This window comes from Dermochelys coriacea, chromosome 1 (assembly GCF_009764565.3).
Source record: "Dermochelys coriacea isolate rDerCor1 chromosome 1, rDerCor1.pri.v4, whole genome shotgun sequence".
Taxonomy (NCBI): domain Eukaryota; kingdom Metazoa; phylum Chordata; order Testudines; family Dermochelyidae; genus Dermochelys; species Dermochelys coriacea.
In genome coordinates this window covers 108,933,863-108,952,665 of record NC_050068.2, presented here as the reverse complement: position 1 = coordinate 108,952,665, position 18,803 = coordinate 108,933,863, and the positions used below count along the sequence as shown (strand labels likewise).

The window sequence follows — 18,803 nt, the reverse complement described above, 5'->3', positions numbered from 1 at the left end:
CTCCGGGACCAGCGGCTGCATGGGGGGGTGGGTGTGCTCCAGTGGGGGGAGGGGAGGAGAAAGAAGGAGGAAGGGCAGGGCCTCGGCTGATGGGGAGGAGCTGGGAGCTAACGGCACTTTCACTACTGCCCATGGTTGACGCAGCGCAAGTGTCAAAACTCTGTGACCTATTTGACACTAACAGTCCTCCAGCAGCTGTCTGACAATGTCTGCTCTGGTCACAAATATGAACTCCACTGCCCAGAGGTCACAGAGATTCGAAGCCACCCCTCTCTTTAGAATCCCCACGTATTTTTGAAATACCTTTCTGGATTGTCCAGTTTAGTGAACATACCTAGCAGCTCTCCACTATTCTGAGCAACTGCCAAACCAATAATGCCCGCTCTGCACACTAGATGCCCTCCGGCCTGGGGGAAGCTCCTGGGCCTGTGGAAGAAGAGGCTATGTGAGGCTTGTTCTATGGACCAGCTGTAGAAATGTGGACATCTGTGAAAAAATTGTACAGGGGATGCAGGTGAAGGAGTAAGACAGGGATCAGCAGCTGTGCCATGTGAAAGTGAAGGAACTGTGGCAGGCATACCACAAGGCCAGGGAGGCCTACAAGAGATCTCATGCTGAGCCCCAGACCTGCTGCTTTTACCAAGAGATGTATGCCATACCTGGTAGAGATCCCACCACTACCCTGCAGCTCCAGTACCTTTGAGGAGCCTGAGACACAGACCCCTGCCATGACAGTGATGAGTGGGGGTGGCAGGACACATGGTTGGGGGGAAGCCCTACCTCAAGCCAGGATCTTTTTGAGACTCCAGCACAATCTAGACAGTCCCGCCAGCCAAGCACGGATGAACCAATGAAGGGGAAGGAACGTCAGGTAAGCATGTGCATGCATTTTTTCCTTAGACTGTTTAAATGTAAAGATAGCATCAGGCCCAACCCCAAGTTAACAAAACACAAGTATCAACTTTTCATTGTTTACTCATACAAGAAGAGATAGCAGTACAACAAACAGGGATAGAGTTATCTGCTTTTCATTTCCCTATATCAGGTAAACTGGGATGAGGGTAGTTTAGCCTACTGGTCAGAGCAAATGTGAAGGGCTGTAGTGGCCCCACACTGGAGCAGAAAGGGTTAAGGCAGCGCTTTTTGCAGCAGAAGCCACGCCCCCTCAACCCTGCTCCAACCGCTGCTGTAGTATAAAAGGGAGCAGCCTAGCTCCCTCTGGGTGGACTGCTGAGGAGGAGGATGTGCCTTGCTGGCTCCAGCTGAGGAGCAGCCAGTTACCTGGACTGTGGAAGTAGAAGATGCTGGGGCCCAGACAGGCACCCGCAGATGCCCTAGAGAAACTACAATAGCACCTGAGACCCTGAAGGTACCCTGACTCCAGTGACAGGAGCCATGGTAGAAGGCCACCCAGGGAGGGACTAGCCAGTGTCCCTGCAGCAGTTGGCATGTTGCAGATGGCCCACCAAATCCCCCTTCTATTGACTCTGGCTAGTGGGCTGTGCTTCCCTGCTGCCAAGGGGAATCCCGTTGACTCTGGCCACTGGACCACGCTTTCCTGAAGACAAGGGGAGTACTGTTGACTCTGGCCATTGGACTATGCAGCCCTGTGGTTGAGCACAACCATATTGACTTAACTGTGAGGCTACCATGCTCTTACCCCTCCCCCAGGGTGACCAGGGAAGGGGGGTACCAGCCCCTCGACAGCAGGCATCAGGCTAGTCAATCAGAGCAGGTTTTGGAAAACCAAGCATCAGAAACAGGGATTAGGGTCAGAACAGGAGTCAGGAGCCCGGGTCAAGCTGGAGATCAGGAACTGTAACAAGCAGGGTAGCAGGCAAGGAGGGGTTCAGGCAGGAGTAGGACAGAGGCAAGGCCAGGTGCGAGGCAGGAGCAGCAGTAACAAGAAACAGGAGCAGGCACAGTGGTGGACATAAGCATTGAGCAGCCAACGAGCAGCTGCTGGCTTAAGAGCTGACTTGCTGGACCCTCCAGCAAATCAGGTGGCTCATCCAATTAGGCAGCTTGCTGCAGGCCAGCTGTACTGACAAGGCTGCCTAGAGATTAGCTCTGCTACAGGCCCTGGGTCCTGACACCCTGGAGTGGAGGGGACCATACAGAGCAGAATAGTTTGTTTATGTGCACAGGGATGTCCCTTGAGGCCTTCTGAGAGATCACGATGAAACGTTCATGCGGGTACTCTGCAATCCTTCCCTGAAGTTTTCTACGAATGGCAGCCTTATTTATTCCTCCATGGTAGGACACTTTCCCATGTCAGTCCGCGATGACTTCAGCAAGCACCATTGCAGTAATTCGGTTAGTGGCATGCAGGCCTTGAGATGGGAGGCTTCAGGATGCCTGTGCCTATGTTACCCTCATGTGTGAGACATTAGCTAAAGTCACCACAGCTTGTGGAAAAAAAGTGCCAGTGTCATTGCCCTGTACTCAGGCCCCTATTTCCATGGGTATACATTTTGTTTCTTGCAACTAAACAATTCTATCTTCATTTTCTGCCAACCCCTCACCTCTGGCGGGCCATATTCACCATGCCTGGGGTTGGAAAGCAGTTCTGTGCAAAGGCACTCCAAAGCTGCAGAGTCAACAAGCACAACTTATTTTCAACTTTTATGGCACTAGGGAAAGAGAATTTTGAGAGAGATCCTTCACTTTCCATTTGACTGTAATACAATGATATAGTTTTTTTTTTTTGTTTTGTTTTTTTTTTAAATTTGTAGCTGCTGCACACTTGTGGAAGCCTGTCCCTGATGAGGATGAGAAAAAAGGACTAGAGAGGATATGTTCAGCAAGATCCTGCAAGCCAGTGATGCATCAGACCATGAACAGAGAGCCTCGAGAGTGAATGTGGCAAACAGTATGGAGAAAGGCCCAGGAATCCCAGCAGGAAAAGGAGGGAGATGTGCACCAGGACATAATGGGGTTTCTCAGCCAGTAAACTAAATGCTTCAGATTCTTGTTGACCTACAGGTCCAACTATCATGGGCTTGCCTCCCTTTTCAGTCAATGGAGAACTCCATTTTAGCACTTCCTTACGCCCTCAATATTCCATTTGGCATCATGGCTGCATCCCTACTCATACCACTCCATACCAGGGGATAGTAAGGACAACCACAGCTTCATATTCACAGACCTGTGAGAGCTACGGTTGGTGTATATGTAGCCAAAATGGACAGGAATGTTTTCTACTGTTCTAATTTTAAAGTTCTGTTCTGTTAATTTACTTGAGAAGTTTGTGTTGTATTTGCTTTTTAATTGCACATTAATGTTTTGCACTGCTTTCAGTACACATACATTTCTAGTTTTGAAAATAAATTCATCTGTATCACATCATAACATACATTTCAAAGGGCCCAGCACTACTCAAAGTACCCACTACTTGTACTTCTACATGACCACAGAACTCATAGGTTCAGTGAAAAACTTATAAATATACTGCAAGCACTGCTTAATTCATAGGTGCATTAAAAGACAAAGACAGTGTGATATTCATAAATGTACACCAAGCACTACACACTTCCTAAGAGTCCCAAAAACTGCAGGGCCAGGTAGCACTCCACACCACACTGCTGTGCTCTTTCAAGGCCTTCCCTCAGCCACACAGCTCCCTGTTGAGTTCTTTTAACGCCCCTTGAATCTCTGGCTGTTCAAACTCAGCAGACTGCCGCTCCACTTCCACCCTAGTGGAACTTCCCCCACCCTCATTTCACATATCTTATACATGACACAACAGGAAGCTATAACTAGAGCTGTCAATTAATCACAGTTAACTCATGCGATTAACTCAAAAAAATTAATTGTGATTAATCACAGTTTTAATACACTGTTAAACAATAGAATACCAATTGAAATTTATTAAGTATTTTGGATGTTTTTCTACATTTTCAAATATATCAATTTCAATTACAACACAGAATATGACATGCACGCTGCTCATTTTATATTACTTTTGATTACAAATATTTGCACTGTAAAATGATAAACAAAAGTAATAGTATTTTCAATTCACCTCATACTAGTACTGTAGTGCAATCTCTTATTGTGAAAGTGTAAATTACAAATTAGGTATTTTGGTTACATAACTGCACTCAAAAACAAACAATGTAAAACTTTAGAACCTCCAAGTCCACTCAGTCCTATTTCTTGTTCAGCCAATCGCTAAGAGAAACAAGTTTGTTTACATTTATGGGAGATAATGCTGCCCATTTCTTATTTACAATGTCACCTGAAAGTGAGAACAGCCGGTTTCGTAGCACTGTTGTAGCTGGCATCACAAGATATTTATGTACCAGATGCGTTAAAGATTCATATGCCTCTTCATGCTTTGGCCATAGTTCCAGACATGCTTCCATGCTGATGACACTTGTTAAAAAAAATAATGCGTTAATTAAATTTGTGACTGAACTCCTTGGGAAGAATTGTATGTCTCCTGCTCTGTATTACCCGCATTCTGCTATATATTTCATGTTATAGCAATCTCGGATGATTACCCAGCACATGTTATTTGTTTTAAGAATACTTTCACTGCAAATTTGACAAAGTGCAAAGAAGATACCAATGAGAAACTTCTAAAGATAGCTACAGCACTCAACCCAAAGTTTAAGAATCTGAAGTGCCTTCCAAAATCTGAGAGGGACGAGGTGTGGAGCATGTTTCAGAAGTCTTAAAAGAGCAACACTCCGATGCAGAAATTGCAGAACCCAAACCACCAAAAATGAAAATCAACCTTCTGCTGGTGGCATCTGACTCAGCCAATGAAAATGAACATGCGTCAGTCTGCACTGCTTGGATTGTTATCAAGCAGAATCCGTCATCAGCATGGACACGTCCTCTGGAATGGTGGTTGAAGCATGAAGGGACGTATGAATCTTTAGCACATCTGGCGTGTAAATATCTTGTGATGCTGGCTACAACAATTCCATACAAATGCTTGTTCTCACTTTCAGGTGACATTGTAAACAAGAAGTGGGAAGCATTATCTCCTGCAAATGTAAAAAAACTTGTTTGTCTGAGCGATTGGCTGAACAAGAAATAGGACTGAGTAAACTTGTAGGCTCTAAAGTTTTACATTGTTTTATTTTTGAATGCAGTTATTTTGTACATAATTCTACATTTGTAAGTTAAACTTTCACGATCAAGAGATTGCACTACAGTACTTGTACTAACTGAATTGAAAAATACTATTTATTTTGTTTTTATAATGCAAATATTTGTAATAAAAATAATAATATGAAGTGAGCACTATATACTTTTGTATTCTGTGTTGTAATTGAAATCAATATATTTGAAAATGTAGAAAACATCCAAAATATTTAAATAAATGGTATTCAATTAGTGTTTAACAGTATGATTAATTGTGATTAATTTTTTAATCACGCAATTAATTGTGATTAATTTTTAATCACTTGACAGCCCTAGCTATAACCATTGGAATATTTTTCTTATTAAGATCCAGTCTTGTGAGTAAACAGCGCCAGCATCCTTCAACCTACCAAACGCACATTCAACTGTCATTCTGCACCTGCTGAGTTGGTAGATGAAATCTTTTCTTGGTGCTGTCATGGTGGCAGCATATGGCTTCATGAGCCAGAGGAGCAAGGGGTAGGCTGGGTCCCCCAGGATCAATATTGGCATTTCAATTTCACCAATGGTAATTGGCCAGCCGATGCAGCTTCCTGAACAGCCCTGTGTTCTTAAAGATGCACCTTCCCTTACTGGCCATCACTGATGCTATTGAACCATCCCCAGTGATCCACCAATGCTTGCATAACTATAGAAAAGTATTTTTTTTTCTATTGATGTGCTCTGTGGCAAGGTGGGCTGGTGACAAAATAGGGATATGTTTTCCTTCTGTCACTCCATTGCAGTTTGGGAACCCCATTGCTGAGAGTCACAGTCCTGTGTAGCAGGACATGATTAATGGCCCTACACATTTGCATGACAATAGCCCCCACCCTGGATTTTTCAACTCCAAAGTGATTGCTCACTGACCAGAAGCAACCCAGTGCTGCATGTTTACACAGTGAGGTCGCTATTGTCTTCTCTTTTGTCATTGTAGCACTCATTCTGGTGCCCATGCACTAGAGGATTCAGGCGAGCTCGGCACACAGATCCAGGAGGGTGGCCTTTTTCATCCGAAAGTTCTGCAGCCACTACTTATCGTTCCAAACCTGTTAGTGCTCATTTCTCAGGCCCAGGATTGGCACTCCACGGTCTGCAGCTGCTCCATTAATGCCAGCAGCAACTTGGAATTGCTTTTCACTATGTCTCTCAACAGCCTGTCCTCAAAAAATTGTCATGCTTCCCCTTGCTGCAGTTTTAACTGCAGCTCTGCAAATACTGGAGGATCATTCATGCTGTGTTTGCAACTTTCGTTAAAATAGTGCCAGGCTTTGCAGACTCCATGCTTGTGTCAGAGAACAGCGAAAAGTGCTAAGCAGGCTTGTGGGATTTTTTTTTAAAGTGAAAGAATTATGGGATATAGGTGGCATTAGGGGATGAAGAAAGTTGCATGATGGGAATTGGAGCCCTTGCACCCAATCACTCCTTTGTGGCTCTTTTCCGTCAAAATTTCCCAAAAGACAATGAGGGCACCATAGGGTGGCGAGTGGCACACTGGGATACCTCCCCATGGTGAAATGCACTGTGCATCAACACAGGCAGTCCCAGTGAGTACACACAGTGCCAACACAAGCAGCCAAGTATGCACATAAATGAGCAATACTAACTGTGGTGGCTTTACATAACTTGTGCAACTTTGGCACCCTCGAGGCCAAGATGAAGTCTGCTCTGCAGGCAGCTCTGGCCAAAAGAAGGCACGTGCAGGAATGCAGCAGGGAAAGTCTCTTCCACCCCAGAGGCACCTGTTCCAAACCCCCCAGAGTGAACACACACACACTGGAAGAGTACAATGAATATAGAAAAGGGAAATATTTATTTACAGAGGGATGAAAGGAGAAAAACAACAGGGGGAAATATAGGGGGAGCGGTAAAACAGGGTTGCATTCAACACAAGGCCCCACAGGCCCAGTGGTACCACAGTCTGGAAGGGCAGACACCGAGCAATGTGTCTGCACACAGAGTTCAGAAGTCCTGGGCAAAGTTCCCATCTGTCAGTGAGTCTTGGGTGCTCCTGGACGTCTTCAGCACCAGTAAACTTTCCCCAACAAACCCCTCCGGTGCCCTCTTCTGCCCTTTTCTGCAAAGCCACACAGAGTGACCACGTCCCCACTTAACTAGCTGACGGTGTCCCTCCTTATTCCCAATGCAAAGTCACAAGCCCCAATATTCACGGCCCCATGCAGCTCTGGGCAGCAGTGAAATCTGGCCCAGTTCTGGCCTGTCCTTCTCGGGCAATTCTTCCCTGGCACAGTGCTCCTCCTGGCTCCTGTCCTGGGGTGCCCCTATTGGCCACTCTGTCCCTCCCCGGCTTCAGACAGGTTCTTGGCTCCCTCACTCTGTGAGAACCTGCTGGCTGCCGCCCTTCAGTCTGGAGCTTCAGACACACACATCCTTTGCTCTCCTCTCGCTCTCTGCTCCCCCCCACAGCATTTCCTCCTTCCAGAACTATCAGCCCTTCCCCACACAGGAAAAAGATTTAAAGGGGCCATGCTCTTTAAACCCCAAAGGGGTTACACTTGCATCACCCCCCGTTGATGGCGTAGACATAGCCTCACATTTTTCTGAGTTAAAATAATTCAGTTAAGTACCCTTGTTTTTTGTAATTAGGCACAAATATCTCAACTGAAATGAAGTTCTAAAGCAGTGAAAGGATCATTATTCTGATTACCTTCTTAGCAATGCTTAGGGTAGCATTTAAATGTGAACATTATTCAAGAATGAACAGCTGCAAAACAAAAATGAAGTTAAACAGAAATAAACCGAACACATAGCAACTATAAAAGCAAAAGGTCGTTTTAAAATGCATTTATGCTAGGTAGCCAGCAGGCCAACTCTTGAAGCAGCTTAATGGTTGTGCATCTCTTTGTGTTGGGGAAATAAGTTGAATAACTATGAACCCTCTTCTCCCTCCCCACTCCATTCTGACTTCATTTCTGTATGTTTGTCTAATCGGTTTAGACTGTAAACTCTGTAGCAGGGACTGTGTCTTTTAACCATGTACATTGATGGCCTGGTATACAAATCAAGATATATAAATACAATGTTTGTTCAATGTTTATTTCAGCCAGGCAAGATACTCAGCTTCCAATTAGTTCATCATTTTGTCAACCGGTGGCATCAGCATGTAGAAAAAGAGTGATCAAGACATTTAAGTAGGCTTGCTAACAAATGGCACCGTGATGCAATGAAAAAGGTAGACGACCAGCTACATCAGGGCATTCTTGCTGGAATATTTGACTCGTTAGATAATAGATGGCCAATTTATAGTATTTGACCAGTGAACTGACTGGCTTTGCAAGCCCAGTTTAAAGTCACAAGTTTAAACTGGTACCGCTTTGTGTTTGGACCAGACCTAAGACTTCTATCAGTCTAAAAACTAAGACCCAGACCCACAAAGGTATTTAGGCCTAAGAGATCACATCAGGATCTAGGCCTGGCCTACACTATGCAGTTTTGTTGGCAAAAGCAAGCTTTTGGTGACAAAACAGTGGAGATGTACACACTACAAAGCTACTTTTGTCAGCAAAACTCTCCTGTTTTGCTGACAAAATAAAACTACAAGAGGCATAAAGCTTTTTGCAGCAAAGTTAAAGCAACAAAGTGTCAGTGTAGAAACTTAGGCTTGAATAGAGACTGGGAATGGATGAGTCATTACACAAAGTAAAACTATTTCCCCATGGTATTTCTCCCTCCCACCCCACCCCCCACTGTTCCTCTGATATTCTTGTTAACTGCTGGAATTAGCCTACCTTGCTTGTCACCATGAAAGGTTTTCCTCCTTTCCACCCCCTGCTGCTGGTGATGGCTTATCTTAAGTGATCACTCTCCTTACAGTGTGTATGATAAACCCATTGTTTCATGTTCTCTGTGTGTGTGTATATAAATCTCTCCTCTGTTTTTTCCACCAAATGCATCCGATGAAGTGAGCTGTAGCTCACGAAAGCTTATGCTCTAATAAATTTGTTAGTCTCTAAGGTGCCACCGGTACTCCTTTTCTTTTGCGAATACAGACTAACACGGCTGCTACTCTGAAACCTGTAGAAACTGCGGTTCCTTCGTTATGTTGCCATAACTGGTCTTCCACAGTATCTCATAATGCCCACCGTGACCACTCTGCTCACTGTTGTGAACTCAACTATCCAGCTACACAGGCATGAGCTCTTACCCTTTCAAAGCTCCGTGAAGTTCTGACATCTGAGCATGTCACTCCACTCCGACAGAAAAGAGCAAATAATTAACGTGGAAATCCTGCTCTCTCTTGCAATGAGAAACCCACATCATGTGATGCTGTACCTGCCCATTGCAACCCTTCCCAAAGCAGCCTGCAGCCAGTTGCACAGTGAGATAGCTACCCACAGTGCACTGCTCTCTGTGTTGATGCAAGAGCTGCTAGTGTGGATGTACTCTGCAGCCACAAGGAGCATAGTGTGGACATGCAACAGTGGTTTAATTAAAGCATCATAAACTCTGCTGACCAAACTCTGTAGTGGAGACATGGCTTTAGCCTACGGTCTTTAAGCTAACACCCCAGTTTCTTCAAAGGTGTAGCAGGAATCATATCAGTGTGGCTCTGTCACAAAATGACTTCAGATATGCTTATTTAAGCATGCAGTGAAAGTTGTGCAGTGTATCTGACTTGTAAATAATGTGACAGGGTCGGGCCAGATGGCTACTGGAGAGTAAGAGAAGGCAGATATATTAGCCCGAGGCTAAGTAGGTCCCTTTTTCCTGGGTAAGGTAACAGGGAAGGTTACAGAACAATCAGGAACCTTCTGGAGACAATTAAGACAGACTGATTAGAACACCTGGAGCCAATCAAGAAGCTGCTAGAATCAATTAAGGCAGGCTAATCAGGGCACCTGGGTTTTAAAAAGGAGCTCACTTCAGTTTGTGGTGTGCGTGTGAGGAGCTGGGAGCAAGAGGCACTAGGAGCTGTGAGTGAGAATGCATACTGCTGGAGGACTGAGGTGTACAAACATTATCGGAGAACAGGAGGAAGGTGAGGATAAAGAAGGTTTTGGGAGGAGGCCATAGAGAAGTAGCCCAGGGAGTTGTAGCTGTTGCACAGCTGTTCCAGGAGGCACTCTAGACAGCTGCATTCCACAGGGCCCTGGGCTGGAACCCGGAATAGAGGGTGGGCCCGGGTTCCCCCAAATCCTCCCAACTCCTGGTCAGACACAGGAGTTGACCCGGACTGTGGGTTCAGCAAAACGGCCAAGCTGAGGGCTGCCATGAAGCTCCAAGGTGAGCAAATCTGCCAATAAGTGCAAGACCCACCAAGGTAGAGGAGGAACTTTGTCACAATAACTATTGCTCAATCCTTCAGTTCTTTCTCAGGTAAAGTCCCTATTAAACTCAATGGAATTTTTGCCAGCATAACAACTGTCAGAGTAGACCTTAATTAGTAATGTATTCAGTATTATTAAATATTTTGGACCAGATTTCCCTTTTCTTACTGATGTGGAGGAGTGCCTTACTCATCAAGAAGGCCCTCAGAAGTCAGTGGGATTACTCAAGGAGTAGGTACTACTCTATGCAAGTAATAGTATCAGAATCTGATCTCAGACATTAATATTTTCCATTTTTTATGTATCCTTGTAACTTAAAAAACACAAGGCTGTTTTGAAAGTGTACTCCAGGGCTGATATGCAGAGCTGTATCTCAGAACAAATGTTTAAAGCAAAATAACCACAGGAAGAAGCTCCTCCATCAACATAACTCTGTCCACACTGGCGCTTAGGCCCGTGTAACTTACGTTGCTCAGAGGAGCTGTGGGGGCTTATTCACACCTCTGAGCGACATAAGTTATACCAACATAAGTGATAGTGTAGACATAGCCTAAGGAACTTTTGAAGAGTTCAGTATTTTTGTGTTCAAATACATTTCCCTTTATGTTCGAGAGCATTGGTATGTAGTCCCAGGAAGGGCACAACCATTTTACAGAGGTCATTCTTCCACTGATTTAAATAGAAATAGCTTCTTTTTTTGAAAAAAATTGTAGGGTCAGCCCCCTTAAGCCTCAAACCTTAAACATTTTGTAAGCTGAAAATTAGTTAAAACAAACAAACAACCCCCCCCCCCCATGCATCTCACAGTCAATTTCACCTTAATTAAAATGGTACATATCGCTGTGGCACAGATACTTAACTGTGAATGTCATAGCGGTGTGTATGTACAGTCCAAGAAATGTTTTTTTCTGAAAGTTCAGACCCTGAAAATAAGATGACTGTCAAGAAATGTTAATTTTCAGACTCACCAACACTGACTGTGCCCTTTAGTCATAAGTCTAAGAGAAAAAGGAGACTATGTGCTATGACCATATTTCCTGTAACATATGTTTATGATTAAGGCATTTAACTAACACAGGATGTGCTCAGATGAAGAGGAAGCTGCTCCTCCAAAGCAGCCAGTTGTGCTCCCAAAATCAAGCATAAATGAGTTTGCCAACGAGGAGCTTGTCATTAAGTCTGAATTCTTAACCCAGGCAGAGAGATATTAATACGTTGCCAGTAGGAATGCAGCACTCCTTCACCTAGCCAAATGATCTGAATATACCACAAATTTTAAAAAAGCCCTGCATATATAAAGAGGAAAATATCTCTGCTGCATGTTATTCCTCTGAAGTTTTGAATACTAAGCAGTTGTGCTGACGGATTGATTTCCTGGTAATTAAAGACTAGCCCTCTGATTGTTTTAAAAACATAGGAAGTGTGCAGCATTGGCAGGAAAAGAAGTGAAGGAGAAGCCGATACTGAGAAGGGTCTATCTGAAAGTATTCAACAAGTTCTGAACTGTAAACAAGAATACAGATGCCTTGTTGTGGGGAGGGGAGAGATATATGACATTCTGCTGAAAATCCATAAGGGCGGCCTACAGCAAGAGACAAAATAAAGCGCCAGACTTTTAGAAGTTGGGCAGCAATTTTAGGTCAGCTTCATTACTCCATTTCTGCCCAGTGCACTTGGTACATGAAGCAAAACACAGGCCAGAGCTAGGGTTGCCAGATGTCCAGTTTTCGACCAGAACACCCTGTCAAAAAGGGACCAGAGCGTCTCCGGTCAGTGGTGCTGACTAGGCTCTTAAAAGTCGAGTTGGTGCAGGGCTGGCAGGCTCCCTACCTGGTTCCGCACATCTCCCAGGAAGTGGCCAGCATGTCCTTCTGGCTCCTAGGTGTAGAAGCGGCCATGGAGGCTCCAAGCACTCCCCCCATCAAGCACCAGCTCTGCAGCTCCCATTGGCCCTAGGAGCCAGAGGGACATGTCGCTGCTTCTGGGAGCAGTCTGAGGTAAGCACCACCCCCTATACCCCTCACCCCCTCCTGCACCCCAACCCCCGCCCCAGCCCATAGCCCCCTCCTGCACCCAAACTCCCTCCTGGAGTCTACACCCCACACCCGCTCCAGCACCCCAATCCCCTTCCCCAGCCCTGAGCCCCCTCCCACACTCTGAGCCCCTCAGCCCCAGCCAGGGGCCCCGCCTACACCCCAAACCCCTCATCCCTGGCCTCACCCAGAGCCTGCACCTCCCTCCAGAGCCCTCACCCTCAACCCCTGCCCTAGCCCAGAGCCCCCTCCCTCACCCTGAACCCCTCATTTCTGGCCCCACCCCAGCCCTCACCCCCAGCAATGATTTATGCATCATGGTGATTCTAAATATAGGCATGCAGTTTTTAAAGTTCAAAATGAAAGACGATTAAGAAGAGTAAAATATTAGAACCTCAGAATTACAAATACCAGAGGTACGAACTGACTGGTCAACCACACACCTCATTTGAAACCTGAAGTACACAATCAGGCAGCAGCAGAGGGGGGGGGGAAAGGGAAATACAGCACAGTACTGAGTTAAACATAAACTACTAAAAATATAAAGGGGAAAGTTTAATTTTTTTTACAATATAAGGAAACGGTTTCTGTGCTTTTCATTTAAATTAAGATGGTTAATAGCAATATTTTTCTTCAGCATAGTAAAGTTTCAAAGCTGTATTAAGTTAATGTTCAGTTGTAAACTTTTGAAAGAAGAACCATAATGTTTTGTTCAGAGTTACGAACATTTCAGAGTTACGAACAACCTCCAATCCTGAGGTGTTTGTAATTCTGAGGTTCTACTGTATGTGGGTTACAGAACCTATTTGATAAAACGAAGGGAAAGTGATACAATACAAAGAGGGAACAAGAGAGGATCATATAGATGAAGAAATTTTTTCAATATCATCCGTGGGGGGAGGGGGTGCTGCAGCTGAATCTAAAATACAGACAAAAAGAAATTACAGATATCAAATGTAAGAGGCCAATGGTTTTAGAAAGAAAAGCTAATCTTTTCTGTTATTTAAGTCAATTCACAGTAGTCACTTTGACACACACTCAAAAAAAGTGCAGAAAAGACGCCTGAGATTTTATTTGTGTCAATGCTGGATCAGCAGATGAGACAGCAGACAATTACCACAGGTTGCTATAACCAAAGACATGGTGTGTTTTGCAGAACATCAGACTAGGTAATCATAACTAACACTTTTGGCCTTACAAATCTATGAATTGCACACAAACTCTAGTTAATCACCCAAACCCAGACAAACCATGATTTACCTGTATTTGATTCTGATTTACCAGTGTTTGAGTTGGACAAAGACAAATCTGAAGGGTATTGCTGAATTGTAATCAGTCTTACTAGCATTTTGACTAACCAAAAAACACAAGAATCCTCAACTGTTAAAATGAAATATTTTTGCAAACTGTGGAAACTGGTAGCAGAAGTTGTGTCAGCAAGAAGTGTCACGATTTTTGAAAGAGGTATCATTTTAGGCCTTTGCTTTATTCCAGTCAGATGTTTCATAAGACAGCTCATGCCTCAGTATGCAAGCACTAACAAAATTACAAAAGTTTACTAGATTAACAGTATAGACCATGAGGTCCTGTGGCAAGGCTGGTCTGTTCCCTTAAGTGTAGTAGGACCTAGGGGTCATCGCACTCCATATTTGTAGTGTGTCCCCTTTTAAGGTTTTTTTGGGGGGGCGTCTCAGCGATCTAGGAAAATGAAAGGCAAATGTGGGGGGATAGGAAGAAATTCCAGGGGAATGGTCTGCATTAAGGTAATAGAAGCACAGGTTTTCCCCTATAGGCCTGGGACCAGGAACCTTGTATAGAAAGCAGGGTTCCCCTCTCCCACCCAAGGAGAAGCAGCTCTGGGATAGAAGGACAGACCAGCAAGAGAGGGCTTGCCTGCTCATGGAACTCTCTGAGCCTGGGGACGGCTAGGAGACAGGGACCAGGTGAATGAGAAGCTGATTGAAAGTCATTGCTAGCCTGAGGTCACTAACCAGCCCAACTAGGGGAGCTGTGGGCCTCCTGTTCCAAGGAGGAAGAAGCCTAACAGAAAACACCAGCCCCGAGAAGGAGGGTTGGGAAGATTTGCAAACTTGAGGAGAAAATCTATGGAGCAGGACTAAAACCCCAAGAGGGAGGGCTAAGACCCCGGTCATAAAGGAGTGATATCTTGGGGAAGCTCTATGATCTAAACAAAATAGACTCCAGGATAAGGGGAGAATAGTGTTTAAAGACTCTGGAGGCAAGCTTCTTATTTCTGAACCCCTAGGGAGGGTGTTGAGGGAAATGTGCGTGCAGGTCCTTGCTTAACCAGCAGGGGGTCTATAGAGCAGGCATGCACTATGACAGCCTTAGATTTCCTAGAGCAGTGGTCACCAACTGGTAGATCGTGATCGACTGGTCAATCATGGAGCCTCTGACAGTTGGTTTCAGTCTCAGTCACTGAGATTGTCAGATGGCCCAAAGAGGGAGATCTGTAATCGAGTGACCAGAGAGATTGAAGATTGAAAAACTCCAACTGGTTTTTGAATGTTGAATTCAGACCTAAAAGTGGCAATACTTCAACAAAAAAACTTCAAAAACAGACTCCAATGAGAGACTGCTGAATTGGAATTAAATTGCAAACTGGATACAATTAACTTAGGCTTGAATAGAGACTGGGAGTGGATGGGTCATTACAAAAAGTAAAACTATTTCCCCATGATTATTCCCCCCCCCCCCCCGCATTGTTCCTCAGACATTCTTGTCAACTGCTGGAAATGGTTCACCTTGATTATCACTACAAAAGGTCCCCCGCCGGCTCTCTTGCTGGTAATAGCTCACCTTAAGTGATCACTCTGGTTACAGTGTGTATGGTAACACCCATTGTTTCATGTTCTCTATGTATATAAATCTCCCCACTGTATTTTCCATTGAATGCATCCGATGAAGTGAGCTGTAGCTCACGAAAGCTTATGCTCTAATAAATTTGTTAGTCTCTAAGGTACCACAAGTACTCCTTTTCTTTTTGCGAATACGGCTATTCTAACTAACTAACACGGCTGCTACTCTGAAACCTGTCAAAGGATTGTAGTTTCTTCAGGAAGTCAGTGGTGTCTCGAAGATAGCTGGGAGTGCTGGTCGCATAGGGCCTGAGGAGAGAGTCTACATAGCCAGACAATCCTGCTGTCAGGGTGCCAATGCCTGAGATGATGGGGCGTCCAGAATTTCCAGGTTTATGGATTTTGGGTAGCAGGTAGAATACCCCTGATTGGGGCTCTAAGGTGTGACAGTGTAGATTTGTTCCTGTGCTTCTTTAGGGAGTTTCTTGAGCAGATGGTGTAGTTTCTTTTGGTAATTCTTCGGGGGTAGAATGTGGTGTCAGAGAGTTGTCTAGAAGCCTCTTGTTCATATTCCAACCTATTCTTGTTCATATTCCAACCTATTCATGATGACTACAGCACCTCCTTTGTCAGCCTTTTTTATTATGATGTCAGAGTTGTTTCTGAGACTGTGGATGGCATTGTGTTCTGCATGACTGAGGTTATGGGGCAAGTGATGCTGCTTTTCCACAATTTCAGCTTGTGCACGTCAATGGAAGTACTCTATGTAGAAGTCCAGTCTGTAGTTTCGACCTTCAGGAGGAGTCCATGCAGAATCCTTATTTTTGTAGTGTTGGTAGGAAGCTTCCTGTGTGTTAGTGTGCTGTTCAGTGGTGTGTTGGAAATATTCCTTGAGTCAGAGACGTCGAAAGTAGGATTCTAGATCGCTGCAGAACTTTGTGACTTTGTCCTCACCCATAACTATTTCATATTTGGGGACAATTTATACCTTCAAGTCAACAGGACTGCTACGGGTATTCGCATGGCCCCACAGTATGCCAACATATTTATGGCTGACTTAGAACAACGCTTCCTCAGCTCTCGTCCCCTCACAGCCCTACTCTACTTGCACTACATTGATGACATCTTCATCATCTGGACCCATGGAAAGGAAGCCCTCGAGGAATTCCACCAAGATTTCAATGATTTCCACCATACCATCAACCTCAGCCTGGACCAGCCCACACAATAGGTTCACTTCCTAGACACTACAGTGCCAAGAAGCGATAGTCACATAAACACCACCCTATACCAGAAACCTACCAACTGCTATACTTACCTACATGCCTCCAGCTTTCATCCAGACGACATCACAGAATCCATTGTCTATAGCCAACCTCTAAGATACAACTGCATTTGCTCCAACCCCTTAGACAGAGACAAACACCTACAAGATCTCTATCATGCATTCTTACAACTACAATACCTATCTGCTGACGTGAAGAAACAGATTGACAGAACCAGAAGAATACCCAGAAGTCACCTACTACAGGACAGGCCCAACAAAGAAAGTAAGAGAACGCCACTAGCCATCACCTTCAGCCCCCAACTAAAACCTCTCCAGTGGATCATTAAGGATCTACAATCTATCCTGAAGGACAATCCTTCACTCTCACAGACCTTGGGAGACAGGCCAGTCCTCACTTACAGACAGCTCCCCAACCTGAAACAAATACTCACCAGCCACAACCACACAATCAAACACCAACCCAGAAACCAAATCCTGCTACAAACCCCGGTGCCAACTCTGCCCACATATCTTTTCAAGGGACACCATCATAGGACCTAACCACATCAGCCACACCATCAAGGACTCGTTCACTTGCACATCTACCAATGTGATATATGCCATCATGTGCCAGCAATGCCCCTTTGCCATGTACATTGGCCAAACTGGACAGTCTCTATGCAAAAGAATAAATGGAGGAGTCCACGCAGATCTGATATCAGGAATCATAACATTCAAAAACCAGTAGGACAACACTTCAATCTCTCTGGTCACTCAATAACAGACCTAAAAGTGGCAATTCTTCAACAAAAAAACTTCAAAAACAGACTCCAATGTGAAGCTGCAGAACTGGAATTAATTTGCAAATTGGATACCATCAGATTAGGCCTGAATAGAGACTGGGAGTGCTTGGGTCATTAGAAAACCTAAACTTAATTTCCCCAATACTAATTTCTCCCTAGTATTAATCACACCTTCTTGTCAACTGTCTGTAATGGGCCACTCTCTTACCACTGCAAAAGTTATTTTTCCTCCCTTGATATCCTGCTGCTAATTGCTTTAACTCATTAGACTGACCTCACACTTGGTAAAGCAACCTCCCATCCTTTCATGTATTTATACCTGCTCCTGTATTTTCACTCCATGCATCTGATGAAGTGGGTTCTAGCTCACAAAAGCTTATGCCCAGATAAATTTGTTAGTCTCTAAGGTGCCACAAGGACTCCTCATTATTTTCACAGTTATACATAAACATAAAGAAAACACAATTAAATCTAAACAGGTCAGTTCCCACAGAAACATAGTGTGAAGTAACTCAGACGTCCCCAAAGCTTAGGAGGAGTTCACTCAAGTCTCAGTTACAGTCTTTGATCACCAAAATCTATACAGTGTGCTGAGTCAAAAGTACTGCAACAACATCTTCCCTTCACTTGCTTCTAGAAATCCATGCAGACTCTTTTGCCTCCTTGGGTGAAATCACTCAGTTAGCTAATTAATTAACCAACCACTCAGTTAAGTCTATAGATTTAAAAAACCCTGCTGCAAAATGGCTTTTCTTAGTCTCTTTTGCTCCCATGCACAGGGCAGAATGGGACCCAGTGGTATTTTCTATTGCAATGTGCAATTCGATTAAACAACACTAGTATGCAGGGTGCAGTCCTTACGCCATCCTGAGCTCAATGAGAGTTTTGCCTAAATAAGGATTGGATTTATCCCACAGGGCATTCTTTTTCTTCTGTCCCCCAACAATCACTTTTCTGGTCCTGCCCCGTAGGCCCCGTGCAAGGAGAGGAGCAAGATGAGTTCAGCTGAAGCCCCAAACACCGGCAGCTGACTCCCGCGGGGCCGAAGCTGTGAGACCCCACTCCCCACAGTGCAGAAGCCCCCTAGCCCCACCACACCGCCATAGGGCAAAAGGCCCAAGCCCCCTCCTCCCCCTAGTATAGTAGACAGAGAATAGGGGGGCAACTTCAAAAGAGCCACATGCTGTTTGCGAGCCAGTTTGGATGCCCCTGGAAGTTAACCCCAATTGCACATCAAGTGCCAGGAAATGCTCCTGTTCTCTGTCACACATTCATTGGAGTTTTGCTGAAATAAGGCCTTGTCTACCCCAGGATTTTAGCCACTGGCATAGCTGCATGAGTGCAAGCCCCTAGAGAAGACATTATTTACACCCACAGAGTGCAATTTTCCCCACTGGACAAACAGTAGGGGTTTGCAACAGTGTATCAATATTGATGGCTAAAACCCAGTGTAGACA

The 18,803-nt window shown here is 44.7% G+C and overlaps 1 long non-coding RNA gene across 1 annotated transcript; it reads left to right on the top strand.

The window, feature by feature from the left end:
• Nucleotides 1–1,220: 1,220 nt before the first annotated feature.
• LOC119844911 lies at nucleotides 1,221–3,386 on the top strand. Its single transcript, XR_005289440.1, has 2 exons — nucleotides 1,221–1,369; nucleotides 2,736–3,386. It is a non-coding gene; the product is annotated as an uncharacterized LOC119844911 (long non-coding RNA).
• Nucleotides 3,387–18,803: the final 15,417 nt, after the last annotated feature.